Genomic DNA, 20,585 nt, shown 5'->3' with positions numbered 1-20,585 from the left:
AAGGAGGCAGCTTGGTGTAGGGTATAAGAATTTCAGGCTAGAAGCCTGGGACCCCATGAACCTGAGGGAGGGAATGAGGTCATTTTGAAGGAAGATAAGTCTGGGGTCCCAGGTTTGGAGATGACCGTATTAAGAAACGGTGTAGTTGGGAAGTCCTCATTCACTGGATGAGTGGTTTGATTTTATGGTAGCTGCTGCCTGGACAGGACCCACGCACAGTGGTGGCACAATGTGAAACTTCAAAAACAAGCTAGGCCAATAGATGTGTTTCATTGGGTGGCTCAGATAATGAACCCTAGCTGTACTGAGATAGCTTACTAATTGAAGAGAGGATTATGCTTAGTGACATACATACGTATGTCACTAAAAATATTGAAAAAAAAAAGAAGATATTATATTATCAGTGCTTCTGGAAAGCATCTTTGCAAAGGTTCTCCAGTAAATAAGCCTAAGCTTTAGAATCTTACTGAAATGCAAAACTAGCTCTCTTTGTGCTGTTTCCCTGTACACTCAACACAGTGTTTTGGAAACCTGCAGTTATCTAAATTCCCATCAGGTGACATTGTTTATTCTAACATTCCCTCTTTCATATATGAAAATAGCTCTAAGGACAAACCACCGAGATGCTTTGAACTCTCTTTCTGGTGGTTCAGAGGGAGTTTCCAATCTCACTCCCTTTCCTCTGATGGTTTTCCTGCCCCTCCTGCCCCCGCCCCCCAAAGGTCTGGAAAGGCCTTCAGCTGCTCCTCCCTACCCTCCTCCAAGAGCTCATCAGGGGCAAGAGCCTTTGACCTTGGCCAAAAAAAACACCTGTCTCATCACTGAGCTTATTAGGCCACCCGGAGTCCAGACGTGTAAAAGTTACTTCTAATGAACTTTTTTTTTGGTGTGAAAATTTAGGTCTCTTATATTGAGAGGAAAAGGCTATTGCTTCAAAATAATGACTACACCGATTTCCAAATATTGTTGTGAAAGTACGAAAGTATGAAAGCACAACCCCTTACTTAAAAAGGCTGCAAAAAACGTTATTTTACTTTGAAGACAGCAATAACTGAAAATAACAACAAAAAGGTTTCTTTGAGGCCAAATCTTAAAATTAAAAGGGTAAGCTGCTTTCTTTACCCTAGGCTTATACAAAGGTCTGAGAAGGCTCCAAGACCTGCTTTTTGAGGACCTTAGATGAACACATTTGTTTCAAAAACTGTGAGGTGCCTCCCTTTTTAAAAACAACCCGCTGCACTCATCATATTGTCACATTATCACTCATCTAAGTTACACTCTATAAACCGCCTTGATGTGCTACACACATGCAAGAAGTACACAAAGTGGATATACTTCTACTGTCTTTGCTGCCGTAGAGGTATATATGTTTAGTAAACATTTAGGTACATTATTTTATTTTTGTGAAACGAGAACTGATCGACCAAACCTTTCAAACAGACCCACCAGACGATAAATACCACCATATGTTTAATTCACAGTACATTTGGGTATAAACACTTTAATTACAGCTTTGTGTTTAGTATCAAAACCCTTTTCTTGTGTGTGTTTTCTCCACAGATCCCGTGCTCTGGATTACATTTTGAATATCGCTTATTGCAGATAAAGCACCTTTCCAGGTACGCTTCCGAGAAACATATGTATTTATGCACACAAAGGTGCGTGCAGATCTTTTCACAAACAAACGTCCATATGATGCCTGCGCCGCGCTCCCCTCACATGCTCACCGCGTGCGTGTGGCCCGCCGGCCGCGCCGCGCAGCCCCGGTGCCCGCGGGGCCAGGCCGCCCCCGAACACGCGGGAGGCCCGCCGGCCTCCCCAGAAAAGCTAACCGGCGTTTCCCCACCCGAGGCGGCGCAAGCCTTCCCGCCCCCACCGGGCCCGGGGCCGCGCAGCCAACACCCAGGCTGCCCCGCACCCGGCCGCGCACGGCGGTGGGGGCGGGGCGGCCGGGGGCCCGGCGACACCTCGGAACGCCTGCAGGTCTGTCTTTCTTTTTAAAAGCCTGCGCCGCGCCCACCCAGCCCCCAGCGCCGCCGCGGCGGGCGGGAGGGAGAGGAGCGGGGCCGGCGGTGGCCCCCTCCCCCCGCGCCGCGCCGCCGCCGCCGCCGCCGCCGCCGCCACCTCCTCCCCGCGTCCGCGGCGCCCCTCCCCCGCCGGCCCCTCCCCCGCGCGCCCGCCCGCCCGCCCGCCCGGCGCAGGCCGCTTGGGTTTGTTTTGCTGCGCGGCCGCCGCCGCCGCCGCCGCGGGCCTCGCGAGCTCATTTGTGCCTGGCTGGTCCCCATTCCTCTCTCCCCAGTGTTGAGTGTCTGAGCCGTTGGCTGCTCCGAACCGTTTGGCTCTTTCCCTTAGTAACAGCTTTTACCTTCTGCCTCAATTCCTCTCCCCGCTCGCGCCCTTCCCCCGCGCGCCGCCTCCCCCCGCCGCCGGCCGCGTGCGCCCCCGCCCCTCCCCCCGCGGCGGGAGCACCTCCGCTCGCCACCTGGGGACCCGCGCCGCGCTCCCCGCCCCCGCCCGCCCGGCGCCCATCCCCCGCGCCCTCCGCTCGCCGGGGTTATAATTGCCTCTCACCCCCCGGAGGGGTTATTTTGGGGGTGGTTGGAGGTGGCGGCGGCGGCGAGGAGGGGAATTTCCTTGTGTCTCCATTCCCGGGAGGGGGGAGCGGCGTTGGAGGCCACGGTTTCCAGGTAAGCGCCGGGGGCCGGACCCCGGGGTGGGGGCGGCCGCGGGCCTGGGCGGGGGGCGCGAGCGGAGGCGGCCGGGGGGCGCCGGGCCGCCGGGGGGTGATGGGCGCAAGTGGAACATGCATTTTTCAACTTGGCCCTTCGGGGAGCTGGGGGTTTGGCGGGGGAGGGGAGGGAAGGCATTTAGGGTGCCCCATCCCCCCCTTTTGCTCTCAGGCTTCTTTGAAATGCTCACGTGCCTGCCCACCCCCTACCCTTTCCTGGTCCCGGGGGATCCTCACCCTTATTATGTTGTTGTCCCCGAAAATGTGCATCTCGGCCTTCTCCCCCCTTCCACCCTTCTTGCATTTACACCCCCATTTTGTGTGTGTGTGTGTGTATGTGCGGGAGGCTTTCAGGAAAGAATTTGCAGCAAATTGAATCAAGGAGCCATCATGAGGCCGACTCTTTTATAGCCTATTTTTAGCAGGGAAGAGGGATCTCTTCGGTGCACGTTATTTTGTTAAACCTCAGGCAGCAATGGAAATCCGCTCCCCTACCGCGGCGCGGCCCCGGGCCCGGCGCGGCGACCCTGGCCGGCGTGCTGGGGGCTGCGGGCGGCTGTTAGGGCCGCGCGTCCCGGGCGGGGGCGGGGGCGGGGGCGCGGGCGCGGGCGGGGGAGGGGCGCGCGGCCGCGCTCCGGGACGTGTTTATTTGTAACTTAGTGCTTTTTATCGTCTTGAGGAGGTATTTGATAGAGCCTCTTTGAAGTTGGGTTCAGAAGTGTAGAATTGGCAAAGTTATTGCCAGCTTCCTGGTAAGTTTTGGGTGGCTCAGAGTCACATTATTTTCTGACAGTGTAAAGGCCACGTTGTGAGAGTGGTTTATCGGTAACTTCCTCATTGCAACCGATGTCATTTTTTGAACAGAAGCAGACTTTTATAAGTGAAATATTAATCTGAAATGGCAGCTTGAGGGAAGCCATGCGTGTGTTAGCGTGTTCAGTATTTTTGGAAGTTCCTAATTTGCTGAAACAGGCAGCACTTTGCAGTGGCAACCGAAAATAAATTTAGGTTGTGAAAATGGTGTGTTTCATGTAAAATTCGGGTTGTAATGGCTCTTAAAAGACGCTCCCGTTGTTAGGTTATCTAATAATATTCTCGAAAATAAATTGGTGATTACAAACGGCAAAAGTGTTGGAACCTAGTTAAAAACTAGGTTTTTTCCTCAGTGTCTGGAGTTTACTTAAAACCGTGGACTCTGTGGGCATCAGGGTGAAGAGTTTTAGTACCTATGTGATTATAGTTGACAGAGGGAAGTTGACTTTTGGCTTTCTTGTTTTCTGAACAAGACCCTTATGCTGATCTCAACAAGCTTGTTAATAACATTTGGTGGGTGAAATGTGGGTTATTTTTAGTCTGAATGGTTTGATTCTCCCTCCCCCATATAATTAAGTAATCGTTTCTCTTTCCCCCTTTTTTTTCCCTAAAGACTCCTTTATCAGGTTGGATAGTATAAGGCCCTGGTGGTGTTTTCATCTACTTACCTTAAAAAAAATTGTAATAAATATCCTGGTTACACGTTGAAGATAGAGTGAGTGACTTTTTGGTTTTCCCAGTGTGGTTTATTTTCATTTTTTGTTAAATAAGACCCATGCTGCATTGGTGTATTTTAGTAATCTTGACTTCCCGGAACTGTATGTTCTCACCATTTTAATAAGTTTGTAGTCTAGGGAAATAGGGCACCTTTGTCTCCATGAAAACTGTGTGTGTGCTGAGTTGTATCATGGGAATTCATGGCAAGCAAGCCTCGGAAATTATCCTTGAGCGCGTTCTAGAAATAGTTAGCGTTTACCTGTGGAGGAGGAACAGCAGAAAGAAAATATGCCTGAAAGTGGTTAGGCGAGTGATTCGTGTTTATACTTTTTGCTCTTAAATAGAGGTTTTCCTGCTTCTTTGGAATATGAATTTTTTCTCCCAGTTCTGCTGTTATGCACCATGTGATATATGTAATCCCAACCATTAAGTCCATAAGTAACTACTATTTTTTGTCATTTGAGTTGTTAGAATCAGACCTAGAGGGCAAAATACTAAACTGTATGAGGGATGAAAACAATATGTACGTGGAAAAAGTTTTTCTTACTGTTAAGGAACTTAATTAAGGTACTTATTAATGACATAAAAATTGTTGCAGAGCTCACCATTAGTTTATAAGATGTTTTTATTTCAACGTGTACCAGCTTTGGTTATTAATATGGGAGATACCCGTGGTAAATGGATTGGCCCTTTGTGAAGGTTGTATTTTTTCACTGGTTGCTTCAAGGAGGCAAATATTTTAATACGTTTTTACGCGTGTTCAGGAATCTTTGTTACCTGTGTTCACACCGTAAGATTTATCACGATTACCATGATACATGCCTATCGAGAGAACGAGAAGTAACTGCTTCCTTTCTACTGGGAGAGTTTCAAGCTAATATGCAGAAAGGGCAGAAGCTTACTATAAACATTAGGGGTTACTGATAAAAAAGAGCTGTGACTAATGGACCTTTTAAATGACAACCTGTTGAACGAATACATCTGTTCATATATAACAATGAAATATAAGTACGACCTTGTCAAATGAGTAGCTAACAAAGGAGTTCTTCTCCAATATACTACAGCAGTTATTACTACAAAGAATTTCTGACGACACATTTTGATGAAGAAATAATTTGTTGGGTTTGTTCATTTTCTGTGTTATTTGTATAACAAGAATTGAGAAGAATGTGAATAGTAGTAAGTCGGGGAGAGAGAGATGGCAGAAATGTTGGCACTGTCTGGGACTTTGTATTTTTCTAGTACATGAAATTTGACTCATTTCAAATGATGTTTATAGTTTAAGTCACTGACATGCAAAAAGAGAAAGCAGCTAACATTGAGACATTATACATCCCCATAGTACAGAAGGGCTAAGACCCCAGGGCTGTGTAGTAAAGAATTGGTAAGAGTATAGTCTGGTTTGGAGACCCCATGGTGGTATCTCCTGCTCTATCACCAATAGATACTTGAATTTTAAAAAAAACCTGTGTGAGCGAGCTTATGCTGGAGAGGTTTGCTGTTCACCTCCTCTGGGATTGGACTCCCTAAGAGTACAGTTAACTGTCCTGTTTGCAGGAGTCCAAGGAAAGGGACTCTGCTTGGGCTATACTATAGGAAAGGTGTGAGGTGCTTTCTATGTCATTTATATCCCAGGCTAATCCTGAGGTGGGTAGTATTGGGCTCTTTTTGTGGATGATGAAACAGCAAGGTCAAGATAAGTTAATTCACTTGTTCAAGGCCACAAAAGGATCAAATGATGCACTAGGATTTAAACCTCGGTCTGTCTGAGCCCTAGTCCATGTTCTTTCTAGATGACTGTAGCTGTGCCAAAGTTTCAGCTGTTTCGTCAGTCTTTAGATATCCTTGCAAAAACTAGTGTTTCCAATCAAATTTATAATTCTGTACTTGGGAGCTCTACTAACTGGGTCAAGTGATTGCATGGATAAATGAAATTCATAGGGCTCAAATACCATTGTCTTAACTCTCTAGAACTGTTTAATAAGATGCCATCTTCTTGTCAACTGCTGTATTTCCTACCTTTAGATTCACAGCGGTGACATAGCCTCTCCACATACTGCCAGCAGAAATAAGGAAATGTGGTTCCATACCTACAATTAATTAAGAAGGAAAAGCAAATAAGAGTATCTCACGTATTTCTGAAAACTTGTGTAAGAAAAATCATAAAAGTCTTTTTGTGCAGCATACTGATTCTATCGGGTTCTCAAGGTGAACTGCGCAGCTTCAAACTCAGGCACCATCCCTTACTAATTATGTCACCTTGGGGGAGTAACTCCGCTATGTCTCAGTTTTCTCCTCTGTGTAATGGGACGGTCAACTTCAAAGAGTTGAGAGGATTAAGAGAGTTGTATGTGTGATGCAGCTAGAGATTATCATACTAAGTGAAGTAAGTCAGAAAGAAAAAGACAAGTACCGTATGATATCACTTATATGTGGAATCTGAAATGCAGTACAAGTGAACCTATCTACAAAACAAAGAGACTCAACAGGCATAGAGAACAGACTTGTGGTTGCCAAGGTGGTGTGGGAGAGGGAGAGGGATGGACTGGGAGTTTGGGTTTGGTAGATGTAAACTATTACATTTAGAATGGGTAAACAGCAAGGTCCTAGTGTATAGCACAGGGAACTATAGCCAATCCCCTGGGGGTAAACCATAATGGAAAAAAATATATATATATAAAAAGAATGTATATATGTGTATAACTGAGTCACTTGGCTGTACAGCAGAAATATTAGCACAATGTTGTAAATCAAACTATAATGAAAAACATCGTTTGTGTAAGTTGCTGAGAACAGTAGCTGACAAACAAGCATCATGAAAATGTGAGTTGTTGAGGATGATAATGGGTTTGGATTTGAAGTTTGTTTCTTTGTATTACATTTTATTTGCTTGTTTTTTAAGTAGGGGCATAATGTCATAGAATGTATTTGGCAGTTTTATTTCCTGAATTTTTGGGCAAAATAGTCGAAATAAGCTTGGCATAATTTATTTACTCCTGAAGTTGTGATTTAAGGCTTACTTGAAGAATTAGGTTGGGTTTTATTTCATTTTATTTTAAAAATTTATTTATTTATTTATTTATGGCTGCATTGGGTCTTCGTTGCTGCGCATGGGCTTTCTCTAGTTGTGGAGAGTGGGGGTAATAACTCTTCGTCGCGGTGCGTGGGCTTCTCATCGTAGTGGCTTGTCTTGTGGAGCATGGGCTCTAGGCATGTGGGCTTCAGTAGTTGTGGCACACTGGCTCAGTAGTTGTGGCTCACGGGCTTAGTTGCTCTGCAGCGTGTGAGATCTTCCTGGACCAGGGCTCGAACCCGTGTCCCCAGCGTTGGCAGGCAGATTCTTAACCACTGCGCCACCAGGAAAGCCCTAGGTTGGATTTCAACACTAAGTGGAAACAATACCAAGTTCCATGGTTGGTGTAGGTAGTGGTGGGTCTTTTGTGTGTCTTTGTTGCCGTTCTTCTGTCACTTGGGCTTGGACTTTTTAAATCTGCTTGCAGCATTTGAAACATTTTCTTACTCTTTTTAAATAAAAAGGGATTTTATTGTTCAAGGCTGGATCTGGCAGTACCTAGGATCTGCTTTTTAAAATTGGAGTGATTACTTTTTAAGTAGGTTATTGTTTTCTCCAGCTTCAACCTTTCATCTGTGTTCTTATTCTACATTTTCAGCTGCTGTCAAGACAGTTCTGCTTGGAGGTTGTGTTCCTCTGAAATACCTTTGAATCTTGTCTTATTTTCCCTTCCCATTTTTTATCGTTCTTAATTCAGTAATGTTAACGACTACTAGAGGTCTATGTGTCAGGATTACGAAGGTGCTTTGACAGGTACTTGTGACAATCTAAGCGACTGCTATCCTGATTACTAACAGCATGGAGACCAAGGCTCAGGTAGTAAGGGGTGCAGAGAGGGGTTTAGGTCCAGTGTGTCTGACTTCTAGGCCAGTGTTCTTATTTATTTAAATTTTTATTTATTTGACTGCATCGGGTCTTAGTTGCGGCGTGCGGGGTCTTCTGTTGCGGCGCACAGGCTTCTCTCTAGTTGTGGCACGCGTAGACTCTAGAGCGCCTGCGCGCACGCACACATGAGGGTTTAGTTGCCCCTCGGCACGTGGGATCTTAGTTCCCCGACCAGGGATCGAACCTACGTCCCCTGCATTGGAAGGTGGATTGTTAACCACTGGACCGCCAGGGAAGTCCCTAGGCCAGTGTTCTTAACTAGCAGTCTGTTTTCTCAGTGAGTGAGGGAGAGAATGAATGAATGGTTTTAGGTTTCTGGGTTATTGAGTTACTTTTCAAGTAGGTTGCTCGATATCTTCTTCTCCATTCTGTCTTCTCTAATCACCAACAGTGTAATTTATTTAAATACTGGTTTCATGACGTCAGTTCCCCTGCTGAAGAACCCATAATGGCTTCCCTTTGGCAGCTGGATGTAGTTCATCTGCTTCAAGTCTGGCTTTTAAGGCTCCATTCTAACCTATTCAGCCGTATTTCCCACTCTTCTCCAACTGGGATTCTTGCCTGCCTATCGAATACTGCAGTTTTGTCATACTCATTACTCCTCTGCCTTTGTGCATGCTGTTCCTTCCCTTTATCCTTTTAATAGCCTAGTTTCAGTCCCACTTTCATGAAGTTTTTTCTGGCTGTCCTGACTCAAGATATTTCTTTGAGATTTCATCGCATTTAATGAGTATCACAAACTCCATAATTATTTATCGTTTTGTGAGTATGTGTCACATCGCCTCAACCAAATGTTACATTTCTTGAAGGAAAGGGCCACTTTCCTTATAGTACGTAGCAAAACTCTTGACTTTTGTATTATACTATCTTTGTAATAAAATGGATTGCTTCTACAAGGGCCCATGTTAAAATAACAGTGACAGTCCTGTTTCACTCTTGTTGATGTGGCAGAAGCTTCTCTTTGAGTTAGACTTTCAAAGTTTAGTTGTACTATAGTCACATTTAACCATTAATTTGAATTTTCATGTTGGCAAGACTTTCAAAGTTTAGTTGTACTATAGTCACATTTAACCATTAATTTGAATTTTCATGTTGGCAGTGTTGACAAGGGGAAAAAAATATCTAGTCAACATTTAGAGTGAAATGGAAATGGATAGTTTTATTCTCTTAATCCTGGAATAGTAGCCACAGTCCTGGTGAAAAACCTAGTCTAGTTGGGAATCATGTCACACTAAGTTTGCTTTATCTGGTTATATTTGTGTTAGTTGTTATGAAACTTAAGATTTTGGATTTTATTTTTTTAATCCTCAGGGTCTTTTTGCTTGTTATTTTCTTAGTAGTATGTCTAAATAAGATTATGTTTTTAGCTCTCAGTATGTGTGACAGCATTCTGACCACATTGGAGTCCCATTTGAGCCATTACTATGAATGTATTAACATGTATCTGTCATACAGTGTCAGTGGGTTTAGTCTACCAGAAGAATGTCGTTGTAACTATCTTTCTTCAATAGTTTGTTTTTTTGGGGGGGGGCACGTGGCACGGGGGATCTTAGTTCCCTGAGCAGGGATCGAACCTGTGCCACCTGCAGTGGAAGTGGGGAGTCTTAACCACTGGACCACCAGGGAAGTCCCTCTTTAATAGTTTTTTGTGGTAAAGATGTGCCAAACAACCTGGGTAATTTATTCTAAAGGCAGCTATTTTGGTATTATGTCTTTTTGAAATTTTTAATATTTAGAGTTTTAAAATATGAGGGTTTCAGTGTCAAACAAAATGAGTTGGATGTCACCCTGCTTTATGAGAGCTTAGATTCATAACTCAGAAATAGTACAATCAAACTATAAGGGTCATGCTGAAAGATCAAAAATTAAATTTCAGTAAGCATAAAGAGTGTCCAGATTAAGTAAGACATTTATGCAAAATGAACAGTTTGAGGAATGAATGAGGAAGAATAAGTATTGAATGTTTAAACTGGGAAGTTTGCCACCTGTTTTCCTTTTATCTATTGAAAGTTTCTTTCAGGAGGTAGAATTTAAAATACAGAAGAAAACATGGGGGTCAAGGGTCAGAGATGGTCATTGTCTTTTTTATATTCTTCTTTATGTGAAATTGCACTCTGGACTCTCAAACTTTTTTTTTAAACAAAGGAGATGTTTTACATTTTTAACTACTTAAACAGAGTGAAGAATTTTTACTTTCTAAGAACTAGATATCAACCTACATCTTGGTATCTTTATTTTGTCTGAGATCAAAGTTGGTACCAGTGCTTTCCTCTCTTCCCTCCCTCCCTCCCTCCCGCATTGTGTCTTTTTTAGCACACTGAATGATAGGCATCATAACTAGGTGATCAGCGACTTCATTGGTTTTTTTTTTTTTAATTTTACTTTTTTATACAGCAGGTTCTTATTAGTTATCCATTTTATACACATCAGTGTGTACATGTCAATCCCAATCTCCCAATTCATCACACCACCACCACCACCCCCCGCCACTTTCCCCCCTTGGTGTCCATACATTTGTTCTCTGCATCTGTGTCTCAATTTCTGCCCTGCAAACCGGTTCATCTGTACCATTTTTCTAGGTTCTACATATATGCGTTAATATACGATATTTGTTTTTCTCTTCCTGATTTACTTCACTCTATGACAGTCTCTAGATCCATCCACGTCTCTACAAATGACCCAGTTTCGTTCCTTTTTATGGCTGAGTAATATTCCATTGTATATATGTACCACCTCTTCTTTATCCATTCGTCTGTCGATGGGCATTTAGGTTGCTTCCATGTTCTGGCTATTGTAAATAGTGCTGCAGTGAACATTGGGGTGCATGTGTCTTTTTGAATTGTGGTTTTCTCTGGGTATATGACCAGTAGTGGGATTGCTGGGTCATATGGTAATTCTATTTTTAGTTTTTTGAGGAACCTCTATACTGTTCTCCATGATGGCTGTATCAATTTACATTCCCACCAACAGTGCAAGAGGGTTCCCTTTTCTCCACACCCTCTCCAGCATTTGTTGTTTGTAGATTTTCTGATGATGCCCATTCTAACTGGTGTGAGGTGATACCTCATTGTAGTTTCGATTTGCATTTCTCTAATAATTAGTGATGTTGAGCAGCTTTTCATGTGCTTCTTGGCCATCTGTATGTCTTCTTTGGAGAAATGTCTATTTAGGTCTTCTGCCCATTTTTGGATTGGGTGGTTTGTTTTTTTAATATTGAGCTGCATGAGCTGTTTATATATTTTGGAGATTAATCCTTTGTCTGTTGATTTGTTTGCAAATATTTTCTCCCATTCTGAGGGTTATCTTTTGGTCTTGTTTGTAGTTTCCTTTGCTGTGCAAAAACTTTTAAGTTTCATTAGGTCCCATTTGTTTATTTTTGTTTTTATTTCCATTACTCTAGGCGGTGGATCAAAAAAGATCTTGCTGTGCTTTACGTCCAAGAGTGCTCTTCCTATGTTTTCCTCTAAGAGTTTTAAAGTGTCCGGTCTTATATTTAGGTCTGTAATCCATTTTGAGTTTATTTTTGTGTATGGTGTTAGGAGTGTTCTAATTTCATCCTTTTACATGTAGCTGTCCAGTTCTCCCAGCACCACTTATTGAAGAGACTGTCTTTTCTCCATTGTATATCCTTGTCTCCTTTGTCATAGATGAGTTGACCATAGGTGAGTAGGCAATGACTTGATTGTTAAGTGGATGTTTGTGTTTTTGTTCTTACTGCTTATCTACTTGAATGGTGTCTAGCATTTTAATGTGAATTCAGTATTAAGCAAATGAATTTTTGCCATGTTTTGCAAAGCCATAGTTACATGGGTAAAGTCATTTAGCTTCTAGAAATGTGTAAGAGGATCAGATGAAATGCTACCTAAAGTTTGCTCTTTCATTCTATCAGTACTTATACAGTCAGTTCCTGTATTAAAATTCTGAGATTTTTGTCATTTGATTTTGTGATTTTTTTTTTTTGAGAGAGTTCTAAATTTTCTTAGCGTATTTAAGGCCTGAAAATCTACACCTTGTAGAATAATAGAAACTACTTGACATTAGCGTAAGCAAACACCTCGTCAGAAAAGTTTAGTTAATAGCATATTTTGGTGGTTACCTTCAACTGTTAATAGAACACAGCTTATGGGTTAGGAAGAAGTGTTTTATGCTTTCCCCTTAATTTAAAAAGGCTAATTGGGTAGACTGCATACTAATTTTGTTCTATTTCTATTTTGTGGCTATCAGGTGTCATTAACTGACAGTGTAAGGCAATTGGGTCATCTGCTTTGGGTTTCTGAAGTAAGGTAATGGGAATAGATAATGAATGAATTTCCTTAATATTTTTTTCTTTTTCCGTATAATTGTTCTTTTATGGGATAAAATTTATCATACGTGTGTGAATTTTTAGATGCTGTTTGTAGTTATAGAGATTTTTTGGGCATCTTTTTATTTTAAAATGTAATACCCTATGTACTTAAAATTTTTTCACCCACTAAAGTGATGGATTTTCCCTAAATCACCTTTCTGTGTTTTCCTTAGTAAGCAATATACATTTGTGAGATCCTAGACTGGGGTTAGGAGTGAAGTCTGTTTCTGTATCAGGGAAATAGTTTTGTATTCTTGTGCAAAAACTCACAGACCCTCAAGGGGATTACTTCTTAGCCCTTGGGCTTCCATATGTCCTGCCAGCAGAGGTCACCAGTTTTAACATCTGGTGAAAGATGTTTTGTGTAAATTGTTTCTTTACAGGTTTTGTTTAGATTTGGTGTTTATGACTTTCTTGTTAGTATTTATAGGATCTTCTCAAAGATACATTTAAATGAAAAAAAATGGAGGCAGAAGATCTTATATAGTCTTCTGCCATTTTAGCGCAAAAAGGGGGAGGAATGGAAAGGACACACGGGATGGAGTGTGTGTGTGTGTGTATGTTTGTGTATGTATGTTTATATGCCTAAGGTGACTCCAGGAAGATACACAGGAGACCAGTAACAGTGGTTTGGGGGGTGGAGTTGAGGTGGGGAGATTCTGTGGCCAGATGTGGGAAAAATTTATTTTCGCGTATAATCTTTTGAATTGTTTGAATCTTACGATGTTAGTATTACCATTTCAAAAAAACTAATGATTGTGAAAAAGCAATCATTAAGAATTCTTAATCTTTCTAGTTCTTTCGCTTTGGACAGTCAAAAGAAGAGAGAAAACTGTGTAAATTTCTCCCATGCTTTCCAGCCAGTTCTTAAAGAGCTGGCACTGTGTATAGTTTTGCAAACACTTATTTTTATTTCTCAGATTTGTTGGCAGAATTAGAGCCACTGAATATGATTAAAACGTGTTGTTTCTGTGTCATGAGTGGGTCATCAGACCAGTGGAATTATTTAGTGATAGTGAACTGATGATTTTTGAGTTCTATTCAAGGTTGATAATTAGAAATTAACTCAATGCAAACTTTAAAAAGCGATGTTGGTTGTTAAGAAGTAAATAGGTGTTGCCTGATTTCAAAAGTGTTGTTTTGCCAAGGGTTTGGAAATTGGGTGAAAATGGGGGTTCTCATAGTTTAGTAGTTGATTTCAATAATTATGGTAGTCTTTGGTATAATGGGATTCATGGAACCGTAGATTCTGATACTGCATGCATCCTAACATGACTTGTGAATTTGAATGTATGTGTTATTGACTTCAAGGAGACAGATGTATTAGATTTTGATTCCATTTTGGGTTGCAGTTGGTGTCACTTGTAATTGTGTCACTTGTAACTTAAGTTTTCAACTTAAACTAGAACAACCTCCGGGAGAGAGAGCGCCTGTTTCTGTGCATCTGATTCTGCTGCACAGACCTGACTCTAGCCTTTCCTGAGGGCAGTGCCTCTCTCTTCAGTGATTAGAGGGCTGAGTAGGGTCTGTGTCCGACCTTTGGCCGTAAAGTCTTCCTGTAGGGTGTTACTGTGGCAAAGAGCTCAGCGTCTGGAGCCAGGCATACCTAATTTGAATCCTGTCACCCCAGCTTCTCAGTTGTATGGCTTTGGGAAATTGTGTAACCCCTCCAGTTGGTTTCCACTCTGACAAATGGGAATTTTTCTCTGTAGAGCCGTTGTGAGGATTGAAATGTGAATGCGTGGAAGGCAGTTGTCATAGGGCCAGCACATCGGAAGTACTCAATAAATGCTACTACTTGGTGCTTTTGTTGGCTGCAGCAGCAACAGCTGAGGAGAGAGGCAGAAAAGTGACACTGCGCCTGCAAACGACCATGGCTTTCTCTGTGGCAACTGCAGAGAATGGGGTGGTTAACATTCCCAGTTCAGAGGGCTGCAGCTGCATTTGGCAACTGAGCTTTTGTTGCTCACTCTAGAATGAGGGTGTGTACTGTGGAGCTTTGCTGTGTCTCTGATACATATGTTGTTTTACAGTGATGTTTTGTGTTGAATTTGGTCACATCTTGATAAGATGTCTCAAGAAAGAAAATTATTGCCTTTTAAAAAAAGAAAAGCCTTTTTGCTTTTTGGAATGGAATCGCTCTTCCGCTTCTGCAGTTTCTGGGAGATCCAGCACTGTTCTGGCTCTCAGTGGACACGGCTTGGATGATCATTTCAAGTACACATTCTGAAACTTTTGAATTGGACTTTCACTGAGAAATACATATGACATAACATAGGGTATGCATATGTGTAAAAATACTGAAGTAAGTTTTCAGGCAATTATGCTTGTTTTAATATGTGGTACACACTCGTTTTCTATACTCTTTCATTTATAAACATGCTTCTATAAACTTGTAAACTGATTCTGTTATTTTACAGGTAATAATGATTTCATTATTCACCGGATTTAGAAAAGACTGGCTCAGAGGAGTGTGGTCTTTATGGATTTAGAATTAGTACTCAAAATTAAAAACAAGGTATTATTCTGAATGATAGGGCATAGGTAAGTTACATTTACTGGTGCTAATGTCTTTAGGTAGTGTTCTGAGGCTCTGTTAGGATTCTGAAGTTCTAATGCCCCAAATTTTGTAAAGTATACATACAAAGGATGAGGAATTTTGCGTGCTAATAAATGTGAATATAAATGACTTTTTCGGAGGGGTAATCTGCAGACAGCTCTGGATTAAGAACCCTGGATGTCTCATAAAGAGCAGTAATTATCAACAAAGGAATAACCATCATACTAAGTTTCTTATATCTCATTAGGAAAGAAATTTGGATAATTGATTTGTACTATTTGAAAACTAACATACATACCTTAACGTATTGGCTGCCTGAAGTTACACGATTTGATTGAATGTTAAGCATCTTTCTATGACATCTTTAAATTAACATTTTGGCCTATGTCCACTGGTCATCTGTTTCTAGCACAGACCTCTACTTGATTGTTATTTGTTGACTCTGTCTCAATAGGCAGGGCCTTCCTTGAGGACAGTCGCATTTCACCCATCTTTATCCTCAGCATCTGGTCCAGTTCCTGGCACGCTGTAGACTTTGCATTCATATTGAGTTGAATCCTTGAGGCTCTCTGAATGAGGTACAGGTTTCCTAGTATAGACCCTTACTTCTTTGAGGGTAATTCAAATATACAAAAGTAGAAAAGGGATCCTTCCATTTTCACAAATTCATTAACCCTTGGATTCATCTTCTTACTGTAAGGCTTGTGAGGGTCTGCTTGATAACCTAGCATCCTGTTTTTGGTGTCTGTAGAGACAATGAATATGTTGAAAACCTGGGTTAAAAGAAACAAAGACCTTGTCCTGACGTTAGCAATTAAACTTGATTTTGGGGTGTTGTGTGGACTTGTCCGTGTGTTCCTGATACTCATGCACTTCTTCTAGTTTATTCCCCCTTGGTCTTTTTTTTCCCTAATTACCTGATACTGATAATGCCTTTCTTGGTTGGCTCCTGGTTCTTGATCTTAGCATGTGTGTTCAGTCTGTGCATCTACTGGTGCTCTCCCCTTTGACCATGGCCTTCCCTTAGGGCTTAGAGGAGATGCACACTCCATGCCCTTTGTCTCTTTAAACCAGCCATTGCTGTACAAGTGATTCTGTGGCCCAGATTGGGTCTTAATTCTGACCTCCTCTTCTCCTGATCTGTAGCTACCCTCATTTTAGCATGGGGATATCCTGTACTTTCTGAGTCGCTGCTATTGAGTGTAGGCTGGCAGTGGCGTTACATTTTCGTTTAATGATATTAAGTCATGATGAGACAGAGGTGGAAGATAGAGGAGGGTCAGAGCTGAGGCAACATCCTCTACTTCTAGCTACTATTGAAAATATCCAGGATAATCTGAGGTATTGGGTGTTTGGAGTGGAGGTTGGAGATAAGTGGTCTTAGTAGCTGCGATTCTGTTATCATTTGGAGCCTTCCAAAGTGACCCCCTCCTTCCTCCCCCACCCCCAGCTTTATTGAGGTATAAAAGATGATCCTTTTGTCAGAGGGAGATAGTTGAGCTGCTTTCTGGAAACCAGGGAAGATAAGATTTTCAGTTTTAAGCTTTGAACTACAGTGGTGTTTCAAGAAATATTTGTAGTTAATACATAAAAGTTTAAAATTCATCAGCAGATTTAAAAAATTACCAAGGATAGTACATTTAAAAGATTAACATTTTCACTTTACTCTGAACGTTGTTGAAACTGGCAAGGTACTATTAAATGGAATGAACAGAGAATTTATCTTAGAATAAGCTTTTGCGTTTTTTTACCCTTTGCTTACTTGTCTGCCTGAGAGTACTTTTGTTTAAGTAGATAACTAATCTTTCATATCCCTACGCTCTTTGCTTGTTGTATTAGGTATGTTTTCTAATTTCTTGCTTCTCTACTTGGTTTGTTCCCTTTTTGGGATCATATACTCTTGTGAATAGCTGGCTGCCTTATTTTATCTAGTCTCATTTGCCTTTCTTGCATTTTCTTCATGTATGTTTTGCTAGTAGATAACGTTGGTTGGTTGGTTCATTTGGTCTGACAAATAAATGTAGAAGTGACTTCCTATAAGTGAGAACTGGTAGTAACAGGAAAAGTGGCTTTTTTTTTTTTTTTTGAGATTGTGCATAACAGCATACTAATGATCTTTTGATAAATATTGTGGTAAATACACATGGTATAATTTACAGGAATGCATATATGGTATTATAGAATGCATGGCAGAAACATTTGTATATACTATTTTGTAGGCATATGTAATAAGTGTTAGTTTCCTTCCCTTTTCTCTGTGGGTTTTCCATCACACTCAATATAAAATCCAAATGTTTTTCCTTAGCCTGTGAGGGTCCCACCACCACATGATCTGCCTTTTGGCCACCTCACAAATCGTATCCTATTTCACGGCACCCTTCCCCTTGTTCACTGTGCCCAGCCATACAAGCTCCACACCCACAGAACAAGCTTGTTCCTGTCTCAGTGCCTTAATTGCTTTGCTCTTTGCCTCAGGCTTTGCCCTGAGATTGTCGTATGGCTAATTCTTTTATGTCATTTGGATTTCAGTTCCAATGCCACCACCTCAGAGAGGTCACATAGAGGGGTCACAGTGAAGTAGCTCCCCAGTCTCTAGCCATTTTCTGTCACATAGCACTTATCTCTCTCTGATAGCCTTAATTGTTGATTTATTTTTTTTTAAAGTCACCTCTGTAATTTAAACTCCCTGAGAACAGGGATGGGCTCTGTCTTGTCACTCGGGACCTAAAACAGGACCTGGTAGGTGTTCAGTAAATATTTGAGTGAATTGTTTTCTCAGGAATGTTTTCATGACCAGCTGATAGGCTTAAATTAGTTTGTCCTTAGTAGAATACTGGAAATAATTCATTAAAAGGTCAGCATTTAGGGGAGTGTTGGAAGAGGCTTTACTATTGATACCTTGGTATCTACGTTTGGAAGCCCAGGGACATATGTGAGTGCTGTCCACTTTTCTTGGAGCGACATACTTATAGATGGTGTTTGAATCAGGAAAAAAAAACATAGGTGGATAATTGATGAACCACTTTGAGTATGTGCATGTGTTAATAATAAATGTTAGACTTTAGTAGGTTAGTACTTCACTTTAACATACATATTTCATTCAAGAAAAACGATGAGGGCTAGATACCCCTGTTTAAGTTTTGTGCAGGTTCAGGAGATTTTGTAATTTACCTTTAGTTACATTTACCTGTGATAGTCTGTCTTGAGTAATCATGGTCAGCTTCCCAAGGTTGGTAGATGACTCAGAGCTCTTTTAGTTGTACGAGAGATACCCAGTTCAGACTAGCTTAAGCCAAAAAGGGAGATTTATTGGTATATGGAATCCAAAATGGATTGAATAACTCAATTATATGGAAAAACATTGAGCCAGCCGGGCTTTAGGGGACAGCTAGAACCAGACCCATTTGAAAGCTACCAGAAATCTTTGCTAACAACCTTGCTTTTTTTGTTTGTTTGTTTGTAGATTCATTTCATTTTCTCATAATAGATTTGCTTTCTTTACCAGGAGGAAAATATAACTTGCCATTGCCAGTTTTTGTCCTGTTTTCTCCTGCTGTAGAGTAAGGACTACCTCTTTCTCTTTTTCATTTGGAAAATTCTTGAAGCACTGGCAAGTTTGATTTGGGAAGGTGCCCACCATGGCCATAGGCCATATAAAAACTATGGCTGTCCCAAGTACTTGGTGGGAGTGGGGGGAATGAGAATTGAGTGAAGATGGGAGCTCTGGCAGACAGCCTCTTCCCCTCCTGCCTCCCCCGCCTGTTTTCACCCCTCACAAAATGTGTGTCCATTTATAGTTGGGGAGGTTGTGCCTTTAATCCGCCATGGATGGTCACATGAAATTTTCCTTTAACCAGAACTGGCACTTTTTTGGGTTTTTTTGCTCTGTGGTTCCCAACCTTTTCAAATACAGATCCATTTTTTTTAACGAAAAATTGAGGTCCCTCATGTGGTAGCAATTGTAATTTTATGAACTCTGTCTCTGGCTAATATCGGTATTCAAATGAATTTGTTTTCTCAAAATGAGTTACGTAGTAAACAACTTGATGCTGTTTATGTTGGCTTTGTTTTTAACATTACTTCTGCTAATTTAACAGCTAATAGAAGCCAATATTTGAGGGCAGCTGTTAGAAAATTATCAACAGGTTAATTGTACATATTTAGGGAATATTTTAATCTCTGAGGAAGATAACCACGTTCATCCTAATCAGGTAGTTAAATAATTTTAGCGTGTAACAACATTAACAAGTTACATGTTCCCAACAATTATTTTGAGCAATATTTCAGCAGTTCACTAAAATAAGAAGATGGTTAGCCATGTAGGAAAAGCCTTTTGTGACCCAAAAGATAGTAATCTTTCTGGACTTCAGTTGCTTCATCTTTAAAACATTGAACCGGGTCTCTGAGGTCTCTTCTGGAGTTAATGCTCTTTGACCCTGTGATTGCACATGTAATTTAAAAATTAGGTCTGTGTTCAGCCAAATTAAATGGAAAATGTACAATACTGATCTCTTCAGGTTAATCATTACCTGAACTATGTTTTCCTAAAGAAAATACTTGCATTTCTCTGACACCTTCTCAATCTTGAAAAAGTTAGCTATAAAAATATTTTTCAGATGTCTGAAGAAGAAACTTCTGTTGTTTAATCCAGTAGTCTTTGAGTTCAGGTGCATTTGTTACATCCGATTTCACTGTAGAGTAAATTAAAAGAAATAGCACCAAACACATTTTTGAGAATGATTTTTCTTTAATGCCCTTAATTGTGTGATTGCTGACTGTCAAAGCCAATAATTTTTCAGCAGTTCAGGTTTTACTTTGCTCTGTGTACTACACATTTTAGAAGTTGTACCAAAAGTATATGTCTTAAGTACTATGAGAAAATGCTGTTCACATTCATAATTTTTTAAATACTAAAATAAGTTTCAAGTGTTGCCCGTATTAACTACTGAGAATCTTACGCATATTAAAATAATTTACAATGAAAATAGATATGTGAGCGGTATAACAAAAGGAGAAGATATATATTAGGACATAAAGATGCCAAACATGTTGATCTTTTCTGGCAAACAGTTTGGTTTATGTGTAGCACATGATTTGAAAGCTGGAGAGTGATGAGAATGCACAGCATAGGTAAGTAGGGATCATATCATGAAATGACTTCTTTGCTGTGGTAAGGATTTTGGACATTCTTCTGTGACAGGAAACTAGTGAAGGACTTTAAGCAGAACTGCAGGATTATATTTTATCCCTGGATATAGTGCATGAAGGATAACATGATGGTTTCAGTGGGAAAGGGGCCTAGCTCTGGACTGAAGGGAGAAAGTTGAGCTGGTAGTGTTACTGGGGAGAGTGACACCACATATTTCTGAGAGTCTTGCGAACTCGTCCACATTTCTGAATTCTGGGGGGAAAAAAAGGCGATTGGAAATTCAGGAGAGAATGGAGCATCCAGGTTTTCTTCTCT

General features: G+C 41.1%; 1 protein-coding gene across 4 annotated transcripts in view; it reads left to right on the top strand.

The window, feature by feature from the left end:
- Window positions 1-2,578: 2,578 nt before the first annotated feature.
- TBL1XR1 (TBL1X/Y related 1) overlaps window positions 2,579-20,585 on the top strand; it is a 177,619-nt gene continuing 159,612 nt past the window's right edge. The window contains exon 1 of one of the 4 annotated variants that reach the window (XM_068546265.1): window positions 2,579-2,687. The gene's annotated coding sequence lies outside the window, so the exon portion shown is untranslated. Of the gene's footprint in view, window positions 2,688-3,392; window positions 3,481-20,585 lie in introns of those variants that run through there. The other 3 variants (XM_068546262.1, XM_068546264.1, XM_068546266.1) reach the window with 3 other exon arrangements.

Source organism: Eschrichtius robustus, chromosome 6 (assembly GCF_028021215.1).
Source record: "Eschrichtius robustus isolate mEscRob2 chromosome 6, mEscRob2.pri, whole genome shotgun sequence".
Classification (NCBI taxonomy): domain Eukaryota; kingdom Metazoa; phylum Chordata; class Mammalia; order Artiodactyla; family Eschrichtiidae; genus Eschrichtius; species Eschrichtius robustus.
Note: the sequence above shows the minus strand (reverse complement) of the source record. Positions and strands in the feature narration are given on the sequence as shown.